The 19043-nt window shown below is 46.1% G+C and overlaps 1 protein-coding gene and 1 pseudogene across 6 annotated transcripts in view; one reads left to right on the top strand and one right to left on the bottom strand.

Annotated features, from left to right (window-relative positions):
- The window catches only part of MSI2 (musashi RNA binding protein 2), a 371748-nt gene that overhangs the window by 263979 nt on the left and 88726 nt on the right, over window positions 1-19043 (bottom strand). The window lies entirely within an intron of this gene.
- Window positions 1010-18630, top strand: LOC306657744 (N-acetyllactosaminide beta-1,3-N-acetylglucosaminyltransferase 2-like; annotated as a pseudogene). Its single transcript has one exon. The product of its transcript is annotated as an N-acetyllactosaminide beta-1,3-N-acetylglucosaminyltransferase 2-like (transcript).

The following is a 19043-nucleotide window of genomic DNA, read 5'->3' as shown; positions in this document are numbered from 1 at the left end:
CTGAGGAGCATGAGGAACGGGGCCAGTCATGGAAGTATCACCCTCTCCAAGGCGTGGGACTCCCCCTGAATTCTCCTGCCCACGACCAGGACATCACAGGGCCAGGACACCACAGGGTCAGTCTGCACACAATGACGTCTGCGCCTGCACACATCCACCATGGCCTCAGAGTATTTTCCATCAGCAACCAATTTCTCATGTTCTCTCCTGATACAGCTTAAAATTAAAGAAAAAAAAAATTTTTAATCACAGCTCAGGAAAACACACCCACGCATCTCGTTCACCCAGCGTGAAGCCATCCTCCCCCAGTATAGCTCCGTCTCTGCTCTACGGCTGAGAGCGGAGGAGAAGGAAATGCCATTTTTATACCAAAATGCTGCCTCATCCTTCCCTCCAAGTCCCCTACCTGGGTGTGGTGTGTGTTTGCAAGTCTAATTTGGATATCACTATTTGAATACACTTCGGAGCTGGGAAAACAAGCCAAGAGTTCAGAGGATCCAAGGCAAACTCAATCTGACAGCCACAGCCCTGACGGCTGCCAAGTCTGATTGACTAGTTGGATATATTTAGATACGGGGGAGGAGGGGGATAGAACACTGTTGGGCCTCCGAACCAAGAACACTGTGTTGGTAACGACAGACGAGCAGATAAACAGCCAACAGCCATTCAACCACATCAGCTGGCATCCCAAGCACAGGATCCTCACCCCCGTAGACTATGCAGAATTCCAAAAGCCACCCATGCATTCGGGAGACAGAGGAGGAGGCAATTAGAAAGGGTCCTGCCATAGCATCTCCACTGTTATTCTTTATAAATAAGCAAACATGATCTGTTCCTCTGCCCCCACCCCCTCTGCATTCCTGTTCTAGGGCAAGCTCAATATGGAGCCAAGACAAGGCCATCGTTACCCAGTGAAGTCTCGGACCACTTAAGTTCGCCTTTGTCACTTGTGGAAGAGTTCTGTTTTAAATTCAGCCCTCTCCATCACTAACTACTCCGTGAACTTCTTTCTTTCAAGAGGTGAAAACACTGACTTCAGGAGGTAGTGGTCAAGGCTGTTAATTACAGACCCCAACACCAGGTATGCACACACTATCCCTTTAGGCGAGGGTGAAGGGCCCATGCTGGGGAGATGGAGAGACTCCGGCACCTAAACCGACCCCATTAGAAGTCCTGGACCTGGAACAAATTGATCACCCTCTGTTGGCCTAAGTTTCCCCAAAAGAAAAGTCAAGATCAAAATACCCATCACTGGGAGGAATCATTCATTCATTCAACAAACACTTACTGAGTCTTATGGGTAAGGCACTGTAGAAGATGCTGAGACACATCCAAGAACAAAGAGTTGGACAAGACAGGCAATATGAAGTTCTGAATGGCACCAGGAACACAGGAAGTGCTCAGTGCATGTGGGCTAATCTACCTCTGTGACACCCACTGCCAGTCACCAGCCTCTCTCATGCCCTTTCCTCCCACCATGTGCCTTTCTCTTGGCTCTTTTAGTCCCCGGAGCTCTTGAGCCAGCTCCTCCACTCCTCCTTGACCTAACTCTGTTCATGCTAAGTCCTTCCTCCCATGCAGTCAACTCCATGAAGTTCCCAATAGACACTCCTTGGACTGCGCTCTCGTGTCATTCCATCCCTTCCTCCAGGCACTCCTTGCAAGCTGTACTGATGTGTCCTCTTGTGGCTTCAGCACAGTGTCTGTCCCCACACCTCTCTATGAGCTCCATGCAGGCAAGAGGAGCACCTTCCTTCCCCCTTTTCATTTAGGAAAGCACGAGTAGATATCAGTGCAAAGTTGCCAATTAAAGGCAGGAGCCCTGATGTGTTCAAAGGCTTCTGCTCCATCCCCAAGAACAACACAGAACTTGTCCCAAGGCAAGCAATATAAAACCACTGCCACTCAAATTTCTCATCTACAAAATAAAGTTCTGGTAAACATTCATGACCTACAGATTTCTTTTTTTTTTAAACTGGGTCTCAACACAGGAGCTATTTCTCTAAACATGGCTGGATCTTTGGAGACAGCAATTTTTTTTTTTTTAAATGAAATAAAAATAAGTTAGTTGGGTATCAACTGCTAACAGACAGGAAGTGCCGCAAGGTCTGAAAAACAGAGGGTTTTGTTGAATTTTTTTAGAAAGAATAAATAAATTGAGGCTTTTGTTTTGGGCAAAAGTTCTGTGCCATGGAGGATAAAAGCCAGCAATGCTAAAAAGGAAAAAGGAAAAAAAAATGAATAAATAAATAGCCCATCCAGGCAGATCTGAGCAACATATCCGGGTTAGCAGAGCAGAAAGGACACACAGGCCCAAAGAAGTTCTACTGTTCTGTTTTTAGGACAAGGCTCTCAAATGGGGACTCTGGGCTCACAGGGAAAAAAAAAGGGAGATCTTTTACACCACTGGGGGCCCAACACTGTGTTTCTAGGGTGCTGTCTCAGGGGAGCGTTGTGGCTTTTCCTTGCAGGGCTGAGGGAGCAGGAGTTGGGGAAGGGGCTTCGTGAGGCGATGGTTATTGTATGGGTGGAAATCGGGCTTAAATGCAAACCCATTAGAGAAGCAGAACCTTAATTTATCAATTAGACGCCATCTGTGGATTGTGTTCCCTGAAATAATTGTTGAATTTGACAATGCACTGCAGCTTTACAAAGTTTCTGCCATCCTTGATGCCGTTTAATTAAATTTCTGCACTTAACTTTGATTGCACTGAAAGCGCTGATGCCTTCCACAGATTGAGCTCCTCGGCCACCTGCTGTGTTGGAGCCAAGCGTGTTTCCAGAGCAGGGAAAATATGTATTTTCTTTTATTTTAAGTCTTGTCTTTTCTCAGCCTTCACCCAAAGGGAATCAAATCTCTGGCTGCACGGGAAGGACTGTGTCTCCAAACCCAGCCAGCCCAGCTCCGGCCCCTCACCACCTACATGAAGTCTCTCTGTTCTTTTATTGTGTCTCACAGAGAGAGTTAACAAAAACAGAATCCCAGACAGTTACCAAATGCAGAGAAGCAGCTTAAAATAGAACACAATAATTATCACATAAAACAACCCAGAGTGCAGGTTTCAGGTGGGAGCTGCTTCTGCCCAACAAATCCCCAGGAGGAAAATGCAGGTCAGCTCAGCCAGGGTGCCTGGGGTCTGGGGTCTGGGGTCCGGGATCCACGTGAGCAAGTTCAACTGTTTAGACCAGCCTGGGCCACGTTTAAAGATGTTCAAGATGCTCAAAGATGTTCAAAGCACATCTGGAGGGCAGCTTCTCACCTACCTGGTTGAAAAGAAACTCTGACCCCCCCCCCCACACACACACACATAAGCTTTCTACCAACCTTCGCTCATTATATGTTTTTATTGTAGCAAAATGTATATAACATCAAATCACCATTCTACTTTCTGTCTCTATGAATTTGGTTTCTTTAGAAACCACTTAAGAGGAATCACAAGTGCAAGGTTCACTGGCACACACCTGTAATCCCAGCAGCTTGGGAGGCTGAGGCAGGAGGATCTCAAGTTCAAAGCCAGCCTCAGCAAATCAGTGAGGCCCTAAACAACCCAGTGAGATCCTGTCTCTAAATAAAATATTAAAAGGTCTGGAGATGTGGCTCAATGGTTAAGTGCCACTGGGGGCAATCCTCAGTACCAAAAAATAAAAAAAGAGGAATCACAATATTTCTCCTTTTGTGACTGGTTTATTCCACTCAGAACAATGTCTTCAAGATTCATCTGTACTGCAGCGTATGTCAGAATTTCCTTCCTTTTTAAGACTGAATAATATTCCAGGTCATGTATATGCCACATTTTGTTTATCTATGATCTGCCGATGGACATTTAGGTGGTTTCCACAACTTGGCTATAGTGAAGAATGCTACAGTGCATCCTGGAGTACAAACTCTATTCAAGTCCCGCCTTCCGATCTCTTGTGTACAGAACCATAAGTGGAAACACTGGATCATTCGTTGCTTCTAGGTGCAACTTTCTGAGGAACTGACATACCATCTTCCATCACAGCTGCACTGTTTTACATTCCCACCAGCAAGCAACACAGAAGGGTTCCAACAGCTTTCATTTTGTTACTGGAAACTGTACAATTATAAATCATGCACCTGGGTTGAACATTGCCCTCTCCAGACTATTTTTAATACAAATATTCTGCGAGTAGTATTACGTCAAGACAAGCACTTGAGCATGAATCGCTGTCAAGCAGGAAATATTAGAGGGGTGGTATGTAAAGAAAGAAAAGAACAGAAGAAGGGCAGAGCACACCGGCATGAAAAATAAACTTGGCACTTTTTTCCTTTCTAGAATCACACGGCTCCTCCAACTTGAAACCTCAAGTTCAAAAGATTTATGGACTAAAACTTCAGAACTATGAAATAAAATTCTCATGAAATGCAGTTGCAACAGTCAATGGATCATTACAACAGCCACTTAGCAAGCCATAAACTCACTGGGCAAACAGAATCGGGTCAGATACTAATTTCTATGGTGGGCCAGGTGACCACAGGCAAGTGACTTCATCATCTCCCCTTTCAGATCATCCAGGGGGCTTTCATGTCAAGAACACCAGAGGATCCTGGTTTAATGCTGTGCCCCCAAACCAAGCAACACAAAGACTTCTCACACCCAGCACTACTACAACACAGAACTTCAATGGAGGTGGAAATTTACATTTAATTTAAATGTCTGAGCCCAACTCTGCTTCTACAAACTGCATCTGATGTTCATCATCACTCTATGACAAGCAGAAGTCAGACTCAATTTGTTCACAAAGATCCTGCCTCCACTGGGTTCCAGATGGTTCCATGGGTCATCCCCGCAGTTCTGGCCCAGGCAGAGTTAAGGGGTGCTCACTTCCAGAAGGAAAAGAACACAGGCCACCAGGGAGGGCTTAGCCCCTTCCAGACAGTCAATTATTCCAATGCCAGGGATAAATTCCATCTATTCCAGGAGAACTCAGTTTTATGTATTTTCTAATTTCTAGCAAAGATAATTTGCAGACTATATGAGAAAATGGAATTTCATTGTGCTACCTTTGGAAGACTGACCACATCTACATATCCAAACTAACCTAGAAGAGAGACGGTAGGCCACTTGTTTGAATTTGGGCTTCAGCTGGGGATGTGGCTCAGTGGTTTAAAAAAGAAAAAAAAAAAAAAAAGAAAAAGAAAAGGCGTGTTTGCATTAGCAAGGTCCAGGCGGTCAGTTCAATCTCCAACACAACTAAAAATGAAGACAAGCAACTCTGAATTGGGAGGGTTCAGAAAGCACATTAACTGTTCACAATATGTTCCTCCATGCAGGCCCATTGTTTCAGGAAGCACACAGGAGAGACTCAGTACCTCCCCCACGCTCTGAGTTAATATTACACATGTTACAATCCGTGACAAATGCTATGGACAAGTTAGAGCCATCAAAAGAAGGCAGGTCACACAGGAATCTGCATTTTCCCCTGGCCCGTGTGGCACCTAAGCGCCCCACAGTTAGCCCCTGCTGAACGCATATTAAGCTCTATGAAGATACAAAGGGTCAATTATATCACCAAATGAAGGAAAGAGAAAACACTTGTCTTGGCCTCTGGTTCTGTCTTAAATTAACTTTTAATATTGAGTAAAATGCTATATTCACTTTTCCCATTTTCTGAAATTTTTCTTCTGTGGAAGCAATAAAGGATTTTTAAATTTTAATAGAAGAATGCAGCATCCTTAGCGAAGCCAATGCCAGCTCTAACGCTGTCTTCTCATGGGTTTGCGCAAACATCCAGAAACAGCACCCACCTCGGTGCTACTAGATCAAACAAGGTGGGCTCCTGTGGCTTTCAAGGGCCAGGAGAGCATTCGGGAACAAGGGCAAGCTGACTCTGGAGCTGGAGAGTGGAGCCAGAGCCCCTGGACAGGTATCCCTCTCCTGCGCCCAGCCCGGAGCCACCTTCTGCTCAGCCCTTGTTATGCTTCCCAGTGAAGCCAGAATCCAGGCAGTGGGGGCCGCTTAGCCACTGCCAAGGCAGCCTCCTCCCAGAGATGAGAGGCTCCACCGGGTAGGCAAAGGCAAAGCTGTTAAAGAGAAACTGTTTCAATAGTTACACCCACCATCTTCTGTGCAGCAAGGCAGAGTACAAATTCCACCCAGAACCAAACTAAGTGTACATGCGCTAGTAATGTGTCAGCAACCCAGCACCGTCCCTCATCCTAAATCTCAGTTCACAGACTCCCCCCAGGAGTCCCATGCCTGCCTGCTCTGAGGGGCTGCAGAAGCCCCACCACACAAAATGCCAACTTCCACCCCCTCCTCACACCATGCTCGAAGGCAAAGAGCTTCCTGGAAAACAATGTCCACAGAGGAGCTGAGCCCAGGACACACAGGGGGACTTCCTAAGTGTGTGAGATGGAAGCCAGGCTCTTAGTTGCTACAAGGAGTTTCCCAGAACACCCCAAGTCACAGAAAAAAGGTGCTGAGTGACGTGATGTGGGGTGGGGGTGGAGGCACAGCTAAGGCAGCGTAACCAGGAGAACACTCATAAGGAAATTAAAAACTACACTCCACGCAGAAGAAAGCAGAGTGAGCCAACAGTAAAGGAAATGGGAGTGGGTTCAGCTCGCACCCCACAGCAGGGATTTCCCAGGGCAGGAAGCGGTGCATGCTACAGCAGCCAGGGCCCTGCAGTGTACATGTCACCAGCTGACCATAGCCACTAGACGGCAGATGTGATTCCCCACCCATGACCAGCATTTACCGTGCCATCCAACGTTATTACCAATACTACTACCAGCTTTCCTGGAGGGCTCACCCACATGACCTTGGGGAGTCCATTTTAGAGATGAAGCAATGAGATTTAGACAGGTACCTCCCTGCCCACAATCACAGAAGCTGGGAGCTCAATTTGGAGCCCTGGTCTTTCTACACTTAACTATCAATATATTCTATTTCCCTTTCAGCTGGATTCATAATAAGGTTAAAATACCCACACAGTCAGAACAGAATGTGAGACACAGAGGGGACCCCAAACTGCTTTTGATGGTTGGCTCTCCCAGAGGTTCCCCATACATACACCCCTTGGTTCAAGCAGGGAGATCTAATGGTTCTGGTCCCAGGAACTGGAGAAGATGGAGAAGATCTACAGCACTTACCCAGGAATGCCTGGAAAAACGAAGGGCAACCAGGGCAAGGATGGGGGACCACCTGCTTACTGGTCAGGAAAGCTGTCCCCATTTTCCTACCCACATTCTGACAGACAGCTGCATAGAAAGACTTCGCGGACAGATACGGATGCTCCCCCAGAAAACCAACTTCAAAGTATTCGGAACAACCCTGAAGAACCTGAGTTCTTAATGACCCGAGTCATTCAACTGACAAGCACTGACCCTTGAACATCTTTGCCATCTTCAGAAAAGCCAACTGTGACCCATGACTGGGACCCAGCTGGACAAAGATGCCTGCAGAAGTCGTTCTGGCTTTACAGGTACGAAATGCTATCCAGGAGAAAAAAAAAAAAAAAAACCCACAAAGGTCTTTCCTTTCTCTTTGCCCTCAACTCCTCTCTGTTGCTTTTCTTCAGGGGCAGTCACCAAGGTCTATAACTGGGAGCCCTGTGACCCCCAAACAACAGCCCCAGAAGGTACTCTGGTGGGTCACTGAGTACCATTCGAGACACAGTAGGGGGTGGCCTGCTAAGCCAGAGGGGAGATGGGCTGTACTGGAATCCTAGCTGCACCATCACATCTACTAGGGTCAAAGGTGAAGCCAGGCAAAGACTCAGTGGAGAGCGAGGCAGAGCAACTTCAGCTCGCCAAAGGGGTGGGTGGGGTGGTTAGTAATCTGAACAGCAAGCATTTCTCCCTTGAGCATTTTCCCTTCGTGTTTACTGATGAAATCTCTGTGAATGAAAACACAATCCTCTTACTGGGGAAAGAAAGACACACACACACAAAAGCCCCTCAACTGAAAAATCAAGTCCGGCAGGTCGTGATTTCACCTTTAAGTGAACAGGATGCAGCCACAAAGGCCTGGAAAGGGAGCTGGTCACAGAGCTCCCACTGCGTCATTGTTAATAAGTAAGCGGCAGCGGCCTGCACAAAGCTCTCCTGGCGTTGGCAAGCACAGGGATCAGGGCTGAGACCCAGTGGAGCCAAGAAAGCTCAAGGTCTGGGGCAGAGCAGCAGAAAGCGAAGGTCTCTGCTCTGCCCAAGTGAGAACCCCTAACCAGCCCCTTCTCTCCCATGCCACTGCTTCCTAACCTTGTTTTCCCCACCAGCCGCAGAGGTTCCTGGGACCTGGGGGATGCTGGAGCTTAAGGTTATCCAGGGCTGTCACTTGGGAGACCAGAAGTTCAGAATTCAGAGGGGATAGAATCTGCTGTAGACACCAACGTGCAGACCTTGGCTGGAAAGGGAGTCCTCTGCTCTAGGAGAAGGGGCATCTTGGTATCAGGGAAGAAGGCTGTCCTTGAGGAGGTATGGGGCCAGACCTGGTTTGTGTTCTCAGGAAAGCCTAAATTGTTAGGGAGAGGGCAAGTGCCCAGCAGCTAGGCAGAAACAAATCAGCTAGGAGAACTGGGGAAGGGTCCCCTGAATGGGCCTCCAGGCAGCTGGCCGGGAGGTGCGATGCTGGCTGGCTGGCTTGTCTCAACCCGTCCAAAATAACCACACCAATTTGCACACGAATAAGCAAACACAAAACCCCTAAGAGAGGGCATTCAAAACCGAAAGCAGCTGCTAATCACCTGTTTTAATTTTTTCCCCCTTAAATTAGCTGCAACTAAGAATTTTCAAACTCTGGAGTACAATACACAGCTTAACATTTTCATACACCTGTAAAACCACTAAGTTAAATCCCATTACAAAAGACTCCAACTTATAAAGGAGCAGTTCAAATACAGTTCTTATCAAATACAAACAATGGAAAATGATTTAGGCACAGAACATCAGTCACTGGAAATTAACATTTGAAAAAAATTTTTTACATAAAAACCATCTGTGTATTGAGATGGTGCACTCTGCTAAACCACGGGCCTAATTAAGGAACTAGGAACCAAGGCGTGTTACATGGTAATGCATTAAGTTTTGGTTTTCTTCTTCTTTTTTTTTGAGTCTTGCTGAAATCTTATCAATACAGAACATGTTGTCCTTTCCTCCCTGCAAATCTAAAATAATGTCTATGTCAAATTGCTAAAGTGTGGCTGACAGACAAAACCCGACCTCTCTTATTCTGGGGTGGTTCTCCCATGCCAGGATCCCAAGGATTTCTGCTTAAGATCCAACCAGTGGAGTCCGGAGGGACCAGGGTAGGGGTGGGGCCCGGCGGGAGCCCTGAGGGGGCGCTGAGAGCCAGGTTGCCTGGGCCGAGGAGTCAGACACAGTGGCGGCGGCGGCAGCAACAAGTGCTGAGCACGCTACAGACACCGCCGGTCCGTGGGACCCGGCGCCGCGCAGGGAGAGTGAGCGGCGGCGGTCGCCAGGTTGAGCCGCACAGAGCGCATAGAGTGAAGGATGTGGATGCTGCTGAGATCTCCCACCCCCGCCCGCAGAGATGGAGCTGCTCTTGGACGCGATATCAGAAATGCGTGTTAGACGTCGAAAAATAAGGTTGTTGGGCATCCTGATGATGGCAATGTCGTCATTTATCTGACTTAAGTCTCCAAAAGCACCAGCCAAGTAAAAAGTGGAATGGGGAAAGTAGTAATACCCACTAAAAAGGTTCTGGGAGATATTTAGCTCTCCTTCACAGGCTTACTGGAACAGAGAACAAGAAAAGCTGAACAAGCGGTACAATCCCATTCTGAGCATGTTGGCCAACCAGAGAGGGAATGTACATTGGCCTTCAAAAATAAGCCATCTGAATTATTGTGAACCTGACCCGAGTCAGGTCAGTTGTGACTGATTTTTTAAGAGTTTGCTTTACAGACTGAAAAACTTTCTCCTGTATTTGAGAGGTAGAAATTATTTACTGCTTAGAGATCAACCGAATAAATGCACAAAGAAACACTTATTACTGGTGATTAAGTCCCTTCACTCCACATTTCCCCCGAAAGCAAGCTATTTGCAAGTCCTGGGGCAGAGAAACTAAGGTGGGGAACCACACTATCTTCTTGATGGGCTACACCCCCACAGAGGCCAACCACCCCGACCTTTCAAACATGCTGAAATTTGAGAGTGAGAAGCACCAAGACATTCTTGTGCAGAACCATGGAGACACTTTGTTCAACTTGTCTCTGAAGGAAGTGCTGTTTCTCAGGTGGGTGAGTACTCCCTGCCCAGACACTGAGTTCCTTTACAAGGGCAATGATGATGTTTCTGTGAACACTCCTCACATTCTCAACTACCTGAATTGCTTACCCAAGCATGAAGCCAAAGATTTGTTCTACAATGCTGGCCCTCACTGAGTCAAGAAACTGAAGCACTACATCCAAGAGGATATTTTCTCTGGGGTCTACCCACCTTATGCAGGGGAAGATGGATTCCTCTACTGGGGCCACCTAGCCCTAAGGCTGTACAACATAAATGACCAGGTCCTTCTCTACCCCACTGATGGCATTTATACTAAAAGGTGCCTTCCAAAACTCGGCCTTATTCCAAAAAAGCACAAGGGCTTCAAGATATTGGATGTCAAGAAGAAAAACAAGAATGACATCTGTTCTTACGTAGATCTGATGTTAGTAAAAAAACCTCAAGAGATGATTTGGTCTTGGTTGTAAAATGCTCATTTAAGATGCTGAAATAGGGGCTGAGGTTGTGGCTCAGCGGTAGAGTGCTTGCCTGGCAAGTGTGAAGCACGTGGTATGTGAAGCACCACACAAAAATGAACAAATAAAATATTGTGTCCATCTACAACTAATAAAAATTTTTTAAATAAGATAAAATGCCGAAATACATACAGGTTAAAATTTGCACTGAAAGACATATCTTGCCTTGTTCTCATGTTGTTTTGCTCACATTAAGGTAATTTCTATGTTAAATCATCAGAATTACCTTTATAAGTAGTATCCATTTGAGGGCCTCCAAGTCCTTCAATTTGGTGCTTTCCTGACAACGGGAAAGCAGAAGCTAATAATTTTTATGGATGATATGGTGGAATGATTGGTTCTGATCTTTTCTACTGGCTTGTGGCTATTATTTTCTAAGTTGGCCTCCCTTCTCATCTGAACTCTTAAGTTCCCAGAATGTGATCATGGGAGGTTATTTTTGTTTTGCTTTTTCTACATGATATAATATTCCTACTTCCATTATCATGACTGATTTATCTAATTCAGGTGTTTATGAATCTCATGGCTCTATGCATGACCCAGATGTTTTTGTGAAATGGAATTACATTTATTTTCATGAGATTTGGATGAATTTTTCTATATTACCTACCAAATGGATGTCACTCAAAATTTCCTGTCACCCCATAGTATTTTCTTGAATCCATTTAATTAATGAATTTTGCAAAATAAGAACTGTATGACACATTCCGTTCTACCTTGTTGTGCTCTTATGGTCATGATAAGGAAAGAGTTTAATTTTTCTTGTGTTTGGTTTGCTGGGTGGTATCATCATAATGATCTGATTTTGATATTTTTTAAAATAATGATTATGACTCCATAATGGCTAACTGGAAATCGCACTGCCCCTAACAACCATATGGGTTTATGAATTTTCACTGCGGACCAGGAAAAAAAAAATGTGACTTTTGAACCTGAAGTGAAAGGTCTGAAGTTGCAGACCTTTTCTTACATGGCCCATCAGTTTAAAACTCCAGGATTCTATTCTTGACATCTTTTCACATGTTGCTTATACAAAATTATCATTCTGAGTAGTGATTGCTTCCCTGTCTCACTAGAGAAGTGCCTGTGTTTTTATTTATTGTTCAAATCAAAGACCAAAACATTTTCTTGAATATATTTTGTGTATTATTTTATTTCGATACAGTGTTGTTGATGAAATATTTAACTAGAGCATGGTACTTTAAATTCTAACATGTAACATGTTAAATAAAGCTAATGGTTATTTTTTGAATTAAAAATATCCAAACAGGGCATAACATTATCAAGATAAAAATGAAGAAACATGCTTGCCCTGAAAGAAGGTAGGCAAAGAGGGGAGAGCTGGTTTCTACAAGTAGAAAGGTCCAGAATGAAAAACACAACATCTTCCTTGTTCCTCATTTCTCCTCCCTGAGCAAAAGACTTTAAAAAGACCAATTCACAGATATCCCCTGCAAGACACTCTGCATTTTCCCAAGTACTTGGCTGTCTTGGTCCATGTACCTAGCGACTCAATGACTTGACAAAAAGGAAACTTAAGTCTCAAAAAGGTCTAGTGGCATATTCCCTGGAAAATCCCCAGGGGAGAAGGAAGAGAAAAATGAGGAAGACCAAAGAGGACAGAGCACTGGACATCCCTGACCTTGGGAACCAACACAGTTCTCATGGGGCTATCAGTGGAGCCTGCTCGAAGATCTGGGTCTGTGACCTCAGCAAAGTCAATCAGTGAACTTCCCTGCAAAAGCTACTCAGATGCTGAAAGCAAACAGGGAGCTTCCACTGGAGTTGCCAAACTGTGTGAACCCAGGATCCCGATGGCCATCTTCAACAACTCATGGAAAACACTTATCTGCAAAAAAGCAGGAAAGGGGCCAACTCACAGAGAGGAGGAGAGGGGAAAGAGAGGAACAGAGAGAGCCACAATGACATCATTTGTGCCCCTGGAACCAGCTGTGACAAAGCCAGGAAAACCCTTGGACTTAACAGTTACATGGGTCAATATATTCCCTTTTCTCCTTGAGCTCACTTTGACTTTGGTCATTTGAAACCAAAAAGCATTGGGACTTATATATGACCCAGAAGACTACACTGAATGCATGCTGACCACAGACTCCACAGTTGTCAGACTATCTCTATTTCCAACACTAAATTCTGTGGCCCCAAAAAGCCACTCCCACCCCTGCCCTCTCCAGTCCTCTCTCTAGCTAGCAGCTGGAGTGATCTTCTTCAACAGTGAATCTTATTGCATCATCCCTGGCTCCAAGCCTTCCTCCATGTCCCATCACAAGCTCCTTTGCATGAGCTTCAAGGTTCCTCTTATCTGGCCCCTGCCTCCTCTCTAACTCCTCTCTGCCCCCTCCTCCTCAGGGCCCTGCATTCCGCCACTCTGCCTTCCTGCTGTCTCAGAGGCACCAAGCTTCTTCCTGCCTAAAATCATCCTTTTTTGTGGCCTCACCCAAAACTTCAGTGGTGCCTTCCTCCCCTTAACTCCCATCTCTCTGCCTTAGTCTACTTTCTGTTTCTTTAACAAAGTATCTGAGAACTCTTCATTTATAAAGAATGGTTCATTTAGCACACGGTTCCGGAGGCTATGAATCCAAAAGTGTGCCACTGGCATCTGTGGGGCACTTGGTGACAGTCTTCTTGCTCTCTCTTAAGATGGCAGAAGGCATCCCATAGCCAGAGAGTGCAGTGTGCCCGCTTCTGTCTCCCCCGTCCTCTTCTTCTTACAATCCCCAGACCTTTCTATTTTTTATTTTGAGACAAGGTCTCACAAATTGCTGAGGCTGACCTTGAACTAGCAGTCCTCCTGCCTCAGCTTCCTGAGGGGCAGAGATTACAGGTGTGCACTACCACGCAAGGCTCCTTTCCCATCTTACAAAGCCCCTAATGCCATCATGGGGGCTCCATCCTCATAACCTCATCTAATCCTAATTGCCTTGCAAAGTCCCCAACTCCAAATACTATTAACCTATGAATGTGGGAATTAAGTACCTACCAAGTAAAATTCGGGGGGGGGGGGGGGGGGGACACATTCAAATCACGACTTCCTACAGAGGTGCTCCATAAAACAACTCTTCTAAGATTGCTTATATCCCTTCATCCAACTCTTCAACAACATTCATCACTAGGGAATCATATTTTATATTTATTTAACATTGCTCCAACTTTGAAGGTAAGGGCGAGGACCTTGACCATCCCTTTCACTTCTGTATACCCAGCGCCTGGCCTCTGCCACCATTTACTAAATAAACACAACTCCAGTATCGTGGCATCCAAGCAACACCTCCCAGTCACTCCAACAAGGCACAGCCTAGGACCCCGAGACTTTCTACACCCATAGGCTCTTGGCCCCACAACTAGGATTCCTGGTTATGTTGCTCCCCAGGGGCTGGCAAGCTGCAGTCTAGAGGCCAGATCTGGTCTGTTGTCTGTCTTTATATGACCTGCAAACTAAGAATGGTCTTACCAATGAACATCTGTAACTGACTCGATAATACAAAATGACAACTCTGACTTCCAGTTAGGGAAATCATTACTCCCCAAAAATAATATCCATTCTTCCCAACAACAAACTGGTATTACAAAAAAGCTGTACTCAATTAGTTATTGTACTTTGAATTTCATCAGTGAAAGAAGTTTGTGTCAATTTGTTTTCTCTCTTGTTATGGTATAAGTATCTACATAATATCCTCAATATTGCTTCTTGGCCTGCAAAGACTAAAATATTTACTATTTGGCCCCTTTACAAAAAGAAAAGGAGTTTGTCAACCCTGGCTACAGACTTACTATTCATTAAAGTGGGAAAGGAGACTTGATAGGCCAGTTCAACCCAGCACCATCCAGGGTGAATTGTTAGCAAGGAAACAAGATGATGGCCAGGTCCTAAGATGATCTTCATGTCCTGGGACCTGGGGGGTGATTAAGATTAAGTTTAAGTCTTCAATCTATTGAATGCACTGGGATGAAACCCTGCAGAGGAAATAGGTATTTGTGACTCAGCAAGTATCCCTACAGGTGAAATGACATTACATTAACACGAGCCTCCATCTGTACCCACTCCTCAAATAAACAACTAAAGACATACTGCCCACATTTTACCTTCCACTGTCTTAGAGGCTTTTCTGTTCATTCAGTTAGGACCGTACACATCAGTGCACCAAGGCTTTCATTAGCCACGTGCTCCTCAAGTGTCCTCCTCCAGGACACAGAGGTCCTTAATACAACAACAACGACAACCAAAAAAAAAAAAAAAAAACCAGCATCTCTTTGAAGCCTTGTCAAATCAATCAACAGGCCTCCATCCAATAGGGAAAGCCCACCACTCCAGCTCTACCCACAGCTGGCCCAAGGATGACTTCCATGGCAGCAGTGGGCCAAGGCTAAACCTCACCCCACCTCAGCCAGCAAGAGTCCAATGATGGTCTGGGAAACACAGGAGAGCCCAAGTTCTACTTGAGCTGCCAAGACACTAAAGGAACCAAGTATGTCCTTCTGTGGAAGAGAGCACATTTTCAGGAGCTGTGTGGGGAAGGATGGGCCAGTGGGCTGTTGATATTCAAATCATCATTAAATGACTCAACTTTCCAGAAATAAAAGGCGTCACAGTGGGAAATGCTCCATCTTGACTTTTCTTTCTGGCTTCAGCAGAATAAAGCTGCAGAGCAGAGAACCAATTAATTTTTAAGCTTTTCTTTTAAAATTACAAGAGTCACCCTCACCCAGTCCAGTCATTACTAATTTCCTGCTTCCACACCCTGATCCTTGCACCGCCCTGTGAAATTACTGAGTGCAGGAGGGCTGAAGCAGCCCAAGAGGAGGCCCAGGAGAAGCCCTGCTGGCCTAAGGGGCCCCCATCCAAGTTAACCCAGACCAGGAAGAGACAGAGAAGCCTGCGCACACCAAAATGATTCCTTTGAGGCCTAGAACCCTGCCCAGGCATAGTCTTCTCAAAGTCACAATCATTCAGGGATTAGCTGACATTTATTCTGCTGATCCTGCCCTTTGTCTCCCATTCAGGGTACCTCAATCCTCCTGCTGGAATCACAGACCCAAGTGGAAGAGTAAGGACAGGCCCCATGCTGCCCATGGGCAAGGCCAACCATATACAGTCCCCTTCGAAATGAGGGTCCCTGCCACCTGCCACCTGGGAGCCCCTTTATCTGCTCCCCTTCCCTTTCACTGAAGTCCTTACATCCTGTTTTCTCTCCTCCTTCCGTCTAAAATCAGAGGAGCAAATTCAAAGTCTTCTGTCCAGGCTTCTAAATTCCAGAAATCAAAGAACACAGTAGTTCTCCTTATCTGAATTTCACTTCCTACAGTTTCAGTTACCCACAGTCAACTGTGGTCCAAAAATATTACATGGAAAATTCCAGAAATAAACCAGTTGTACATTTTAAATAATTTTATTTTAGTACACTGTTAAAATGGTTCCATTGTATTAGTTATTATTATTAGTCTTACTACTCCTGATTTGTAAATTAAACTGTCTAGATATAGATATACATCTACATATATATAAAATCAAAAACCCACAGGGTTCGGTACCATTTTTGCCATTTCAGGCATCCAAGGTTCCTTAAACTTCACAGATAAGGGTGGACTATGACAAACAGAACTCTAGGCTATGGATTTCTCTACTTGGGGAAAAATACCAAAGTGGCCCTAGGTTCCAAAAGAGAGATGATGGCCCAAACATCACGCACCGGTGAATCCCAGAAGGCAGCCGGTTAAAGAAGAACCTTGCCGGCTCGTGACTGAACATTCAGAGTCATTCACTTGACAGATATCTGCTGGGTGCACACTGTGTGCGGGCACTGTGCCGGGAACGCAACAGCAAACAGAGCAGGTAAAATCCCTGCCCTCCTGGGCCTCGTATGAGATGCCTCCTGCACCTTTGGGGTCTGAAAGGGACAAGATGAGCCAGACACTGGACCCGCAAGACACCTTCATTTCAGCACCCTGTCACACCTTCGCTGGCCGTCTTGCTCATTCCTCCAACACAAACTTGGATCAAGCCCTGGGACTGGTTTTGGGGGGCTCCAGAATTTACATACAAGAGGCCAAGGACCGGCCAACTCCTAAGCTGGAGCGGGGAGGGTGCGTTGACTTGTGGTGGCTGGGAAGGACGATGGAGATGAAGGAGGGGGCTAAGCCCCAGTGACAGCAGCCACACAACAGGCCCTGGAATTCCGGGCCAGCAAGGCCAGGCCAGTGCCCCTCCCGAAATGACTTGCCCACAGGGAAGGTGTGGGGACGCTGCTCTTTCTGTTTGGCCTCCAGAATCATTACCTCCTCTCTTCCCTCACTGCTCTGGGCCTTGCAGGAAGAACCTCCACAGAATGTTCTCGGGGCTCCCTCACTTTCTACCTTCAGGCGGGGTCTCGCCCACATCAGCCAATATCAGGAGAAGGTGGAAAAAGAAGAGGGGCGCCTGGGCTCAGTCCCTGCTTGCTGAGTCATGTTCCTCCTCTCTGCACCCACATCCCTGCAGAGAAGCCCTCCCCGCAGCTGAATTCCAGTAAAGGCTCCCCTCCCTGCTCCTCGGGACCTGGAGTGGGGTCGGGGGGCTCCAGAGCATTGCCCCCTGCTTTGCCATCCCTTCTTGAGCCTTCACCTCTGTTTACGCCTCGCCCATGTTTACGCTTTTCATTACCCTCTCCCATGATATTCTGTTCCCCACAGGGACCCTGGCTCATGTGAGACAGTGGATGAACAAAAGTCTAAAAAGTATCATGGGCACTGACTAAGCACACCAAGCACAGGAGGAGAGGGCAGCGTGGACCAGGAGCAGTTCAGAGGCCAGTGAGGTGTCAGCCAGCTGGCTAAACAAAACGGAGGGAAGTGCACCCCAAGCCAGGTAGCCCCATTAGCAAGGGTAGAGAGGCATCAACAGCCAGCAGGAGCAGGAACCACACACAGCACAGAGTGGAGGCCTCTGGACAGGAGGTGTGACAGGGCCTGAGAGGAGGAGACCTGCACAATGGCTGGCCTTACAGGCAGTGCTGAGGCATTGGGACTTGACCCTAGGCAAGGGGCAAGCTCTGAAGGCCAATCACATGGTGATTCCATCCAGCACTCCATGTATTTCCAGACACATCCCTTCCTTGGACAAACTGGAAACTGGCATTCACTTAGGACAAATAAACACAATCCCTAAAACGACTATTCCAGAGCACTATGTCTGGAATCAAAGACGAAAAAATAATAGCTATCAGACCATGAAATATGGTCCACAGTAATATCCTCCCATGAAAACACACACACACACACACACACACACACACACATCTATCTCTGGCACTATTAACAACAGGCACTAAAGCATTTCACTCAGGTGAAAACTCACCAATCACTAACAACAGATTTTGAAAAGATTACAACCTAAATAACTATCACTGGAACACATACGTTACTGAATATAAAGCGGTTCCATATGGTTCATTTATAATTCACACAGCATCAGTCAACAAGAATCCACTGAGGTGACATCACTAGAGTCACTAGATGACTTTAATTCTTCTACAAAGGCAGCAAACAAGGGTGTGTTTAGATGTTTAGGTACTACTGGATTCTACAGTACTCTTGGATTTAAAAATTAAATTCTTGAGCCCCGTCTCCAGGATCCCTCAGCCCGACAGACCACTCCCTGCCTCCAGGGCCTTCATATCAACTGACTGCTCCTAGAACCCGCAGCCCAACTGACTGCGCCCTATCACCAGGCCCCCCAGACCAACTGATTGCACCCCGCCTCCAGGATCCCACAACCAGACCGACAACACCCCACCTCCAGGACCCCTGCCGGACCACGCCCACACCCCCAAGCTGCAGCTCCCCATTTGCCAACACATTTGGAAGCCAGAGCGGCCATCTTGGATAATCCTGGAAGCCCTAGCTCCCATCTTTAGGTGGAGCAAATCCCATCCTGCTGGAGACCAGAAGCTCATTGTCAGGTACATGTCATGCATCAGGCTACTGAAGACTGGGAGGTTTGAATAGTATATGACTGTTGTAGTGTAGATTTTTTTCTTTCTCCTTATTGAAAATTTTTAAGTTTTTATTTCTTTACTTTTCTCGCTCTCTTTTCCTTTTGTTTACCTGTTCCCTCAGAGTCTCTTTCTCCCTTTTTGCATGCTAACATCCAATTTCTTTTGATTACACTCTCTCACTCTATGATCTAGAACTTCTATATATTCTTTTCTTATCCCGTTAACAGCTACATCCTACACCCCTCCACATCCTCTTTGTCCTCCGTTAGAAACTGTAGACCTTATTGCAAATCTGTTTGTTATACTGAAGATAACAATTGAACT

The sequence above is a fragment of the Sciurus vulgaris genome (genome assembly GCF_902686455.1).
Source record: "Sciurus vulgaris genome assembly, chromosome: 3".
In the NCBI taxonomy this organism is placed as follows: domain Eukaryota; kingdom Metazoa; phylum Chordata; class Mammalia; order Rodentia; family Sciuridae; genus Sciurus; species Sciurus vulgaris.
This window is presented reverse-complemented; position numbering and strand designations above follow the sequence as displayed.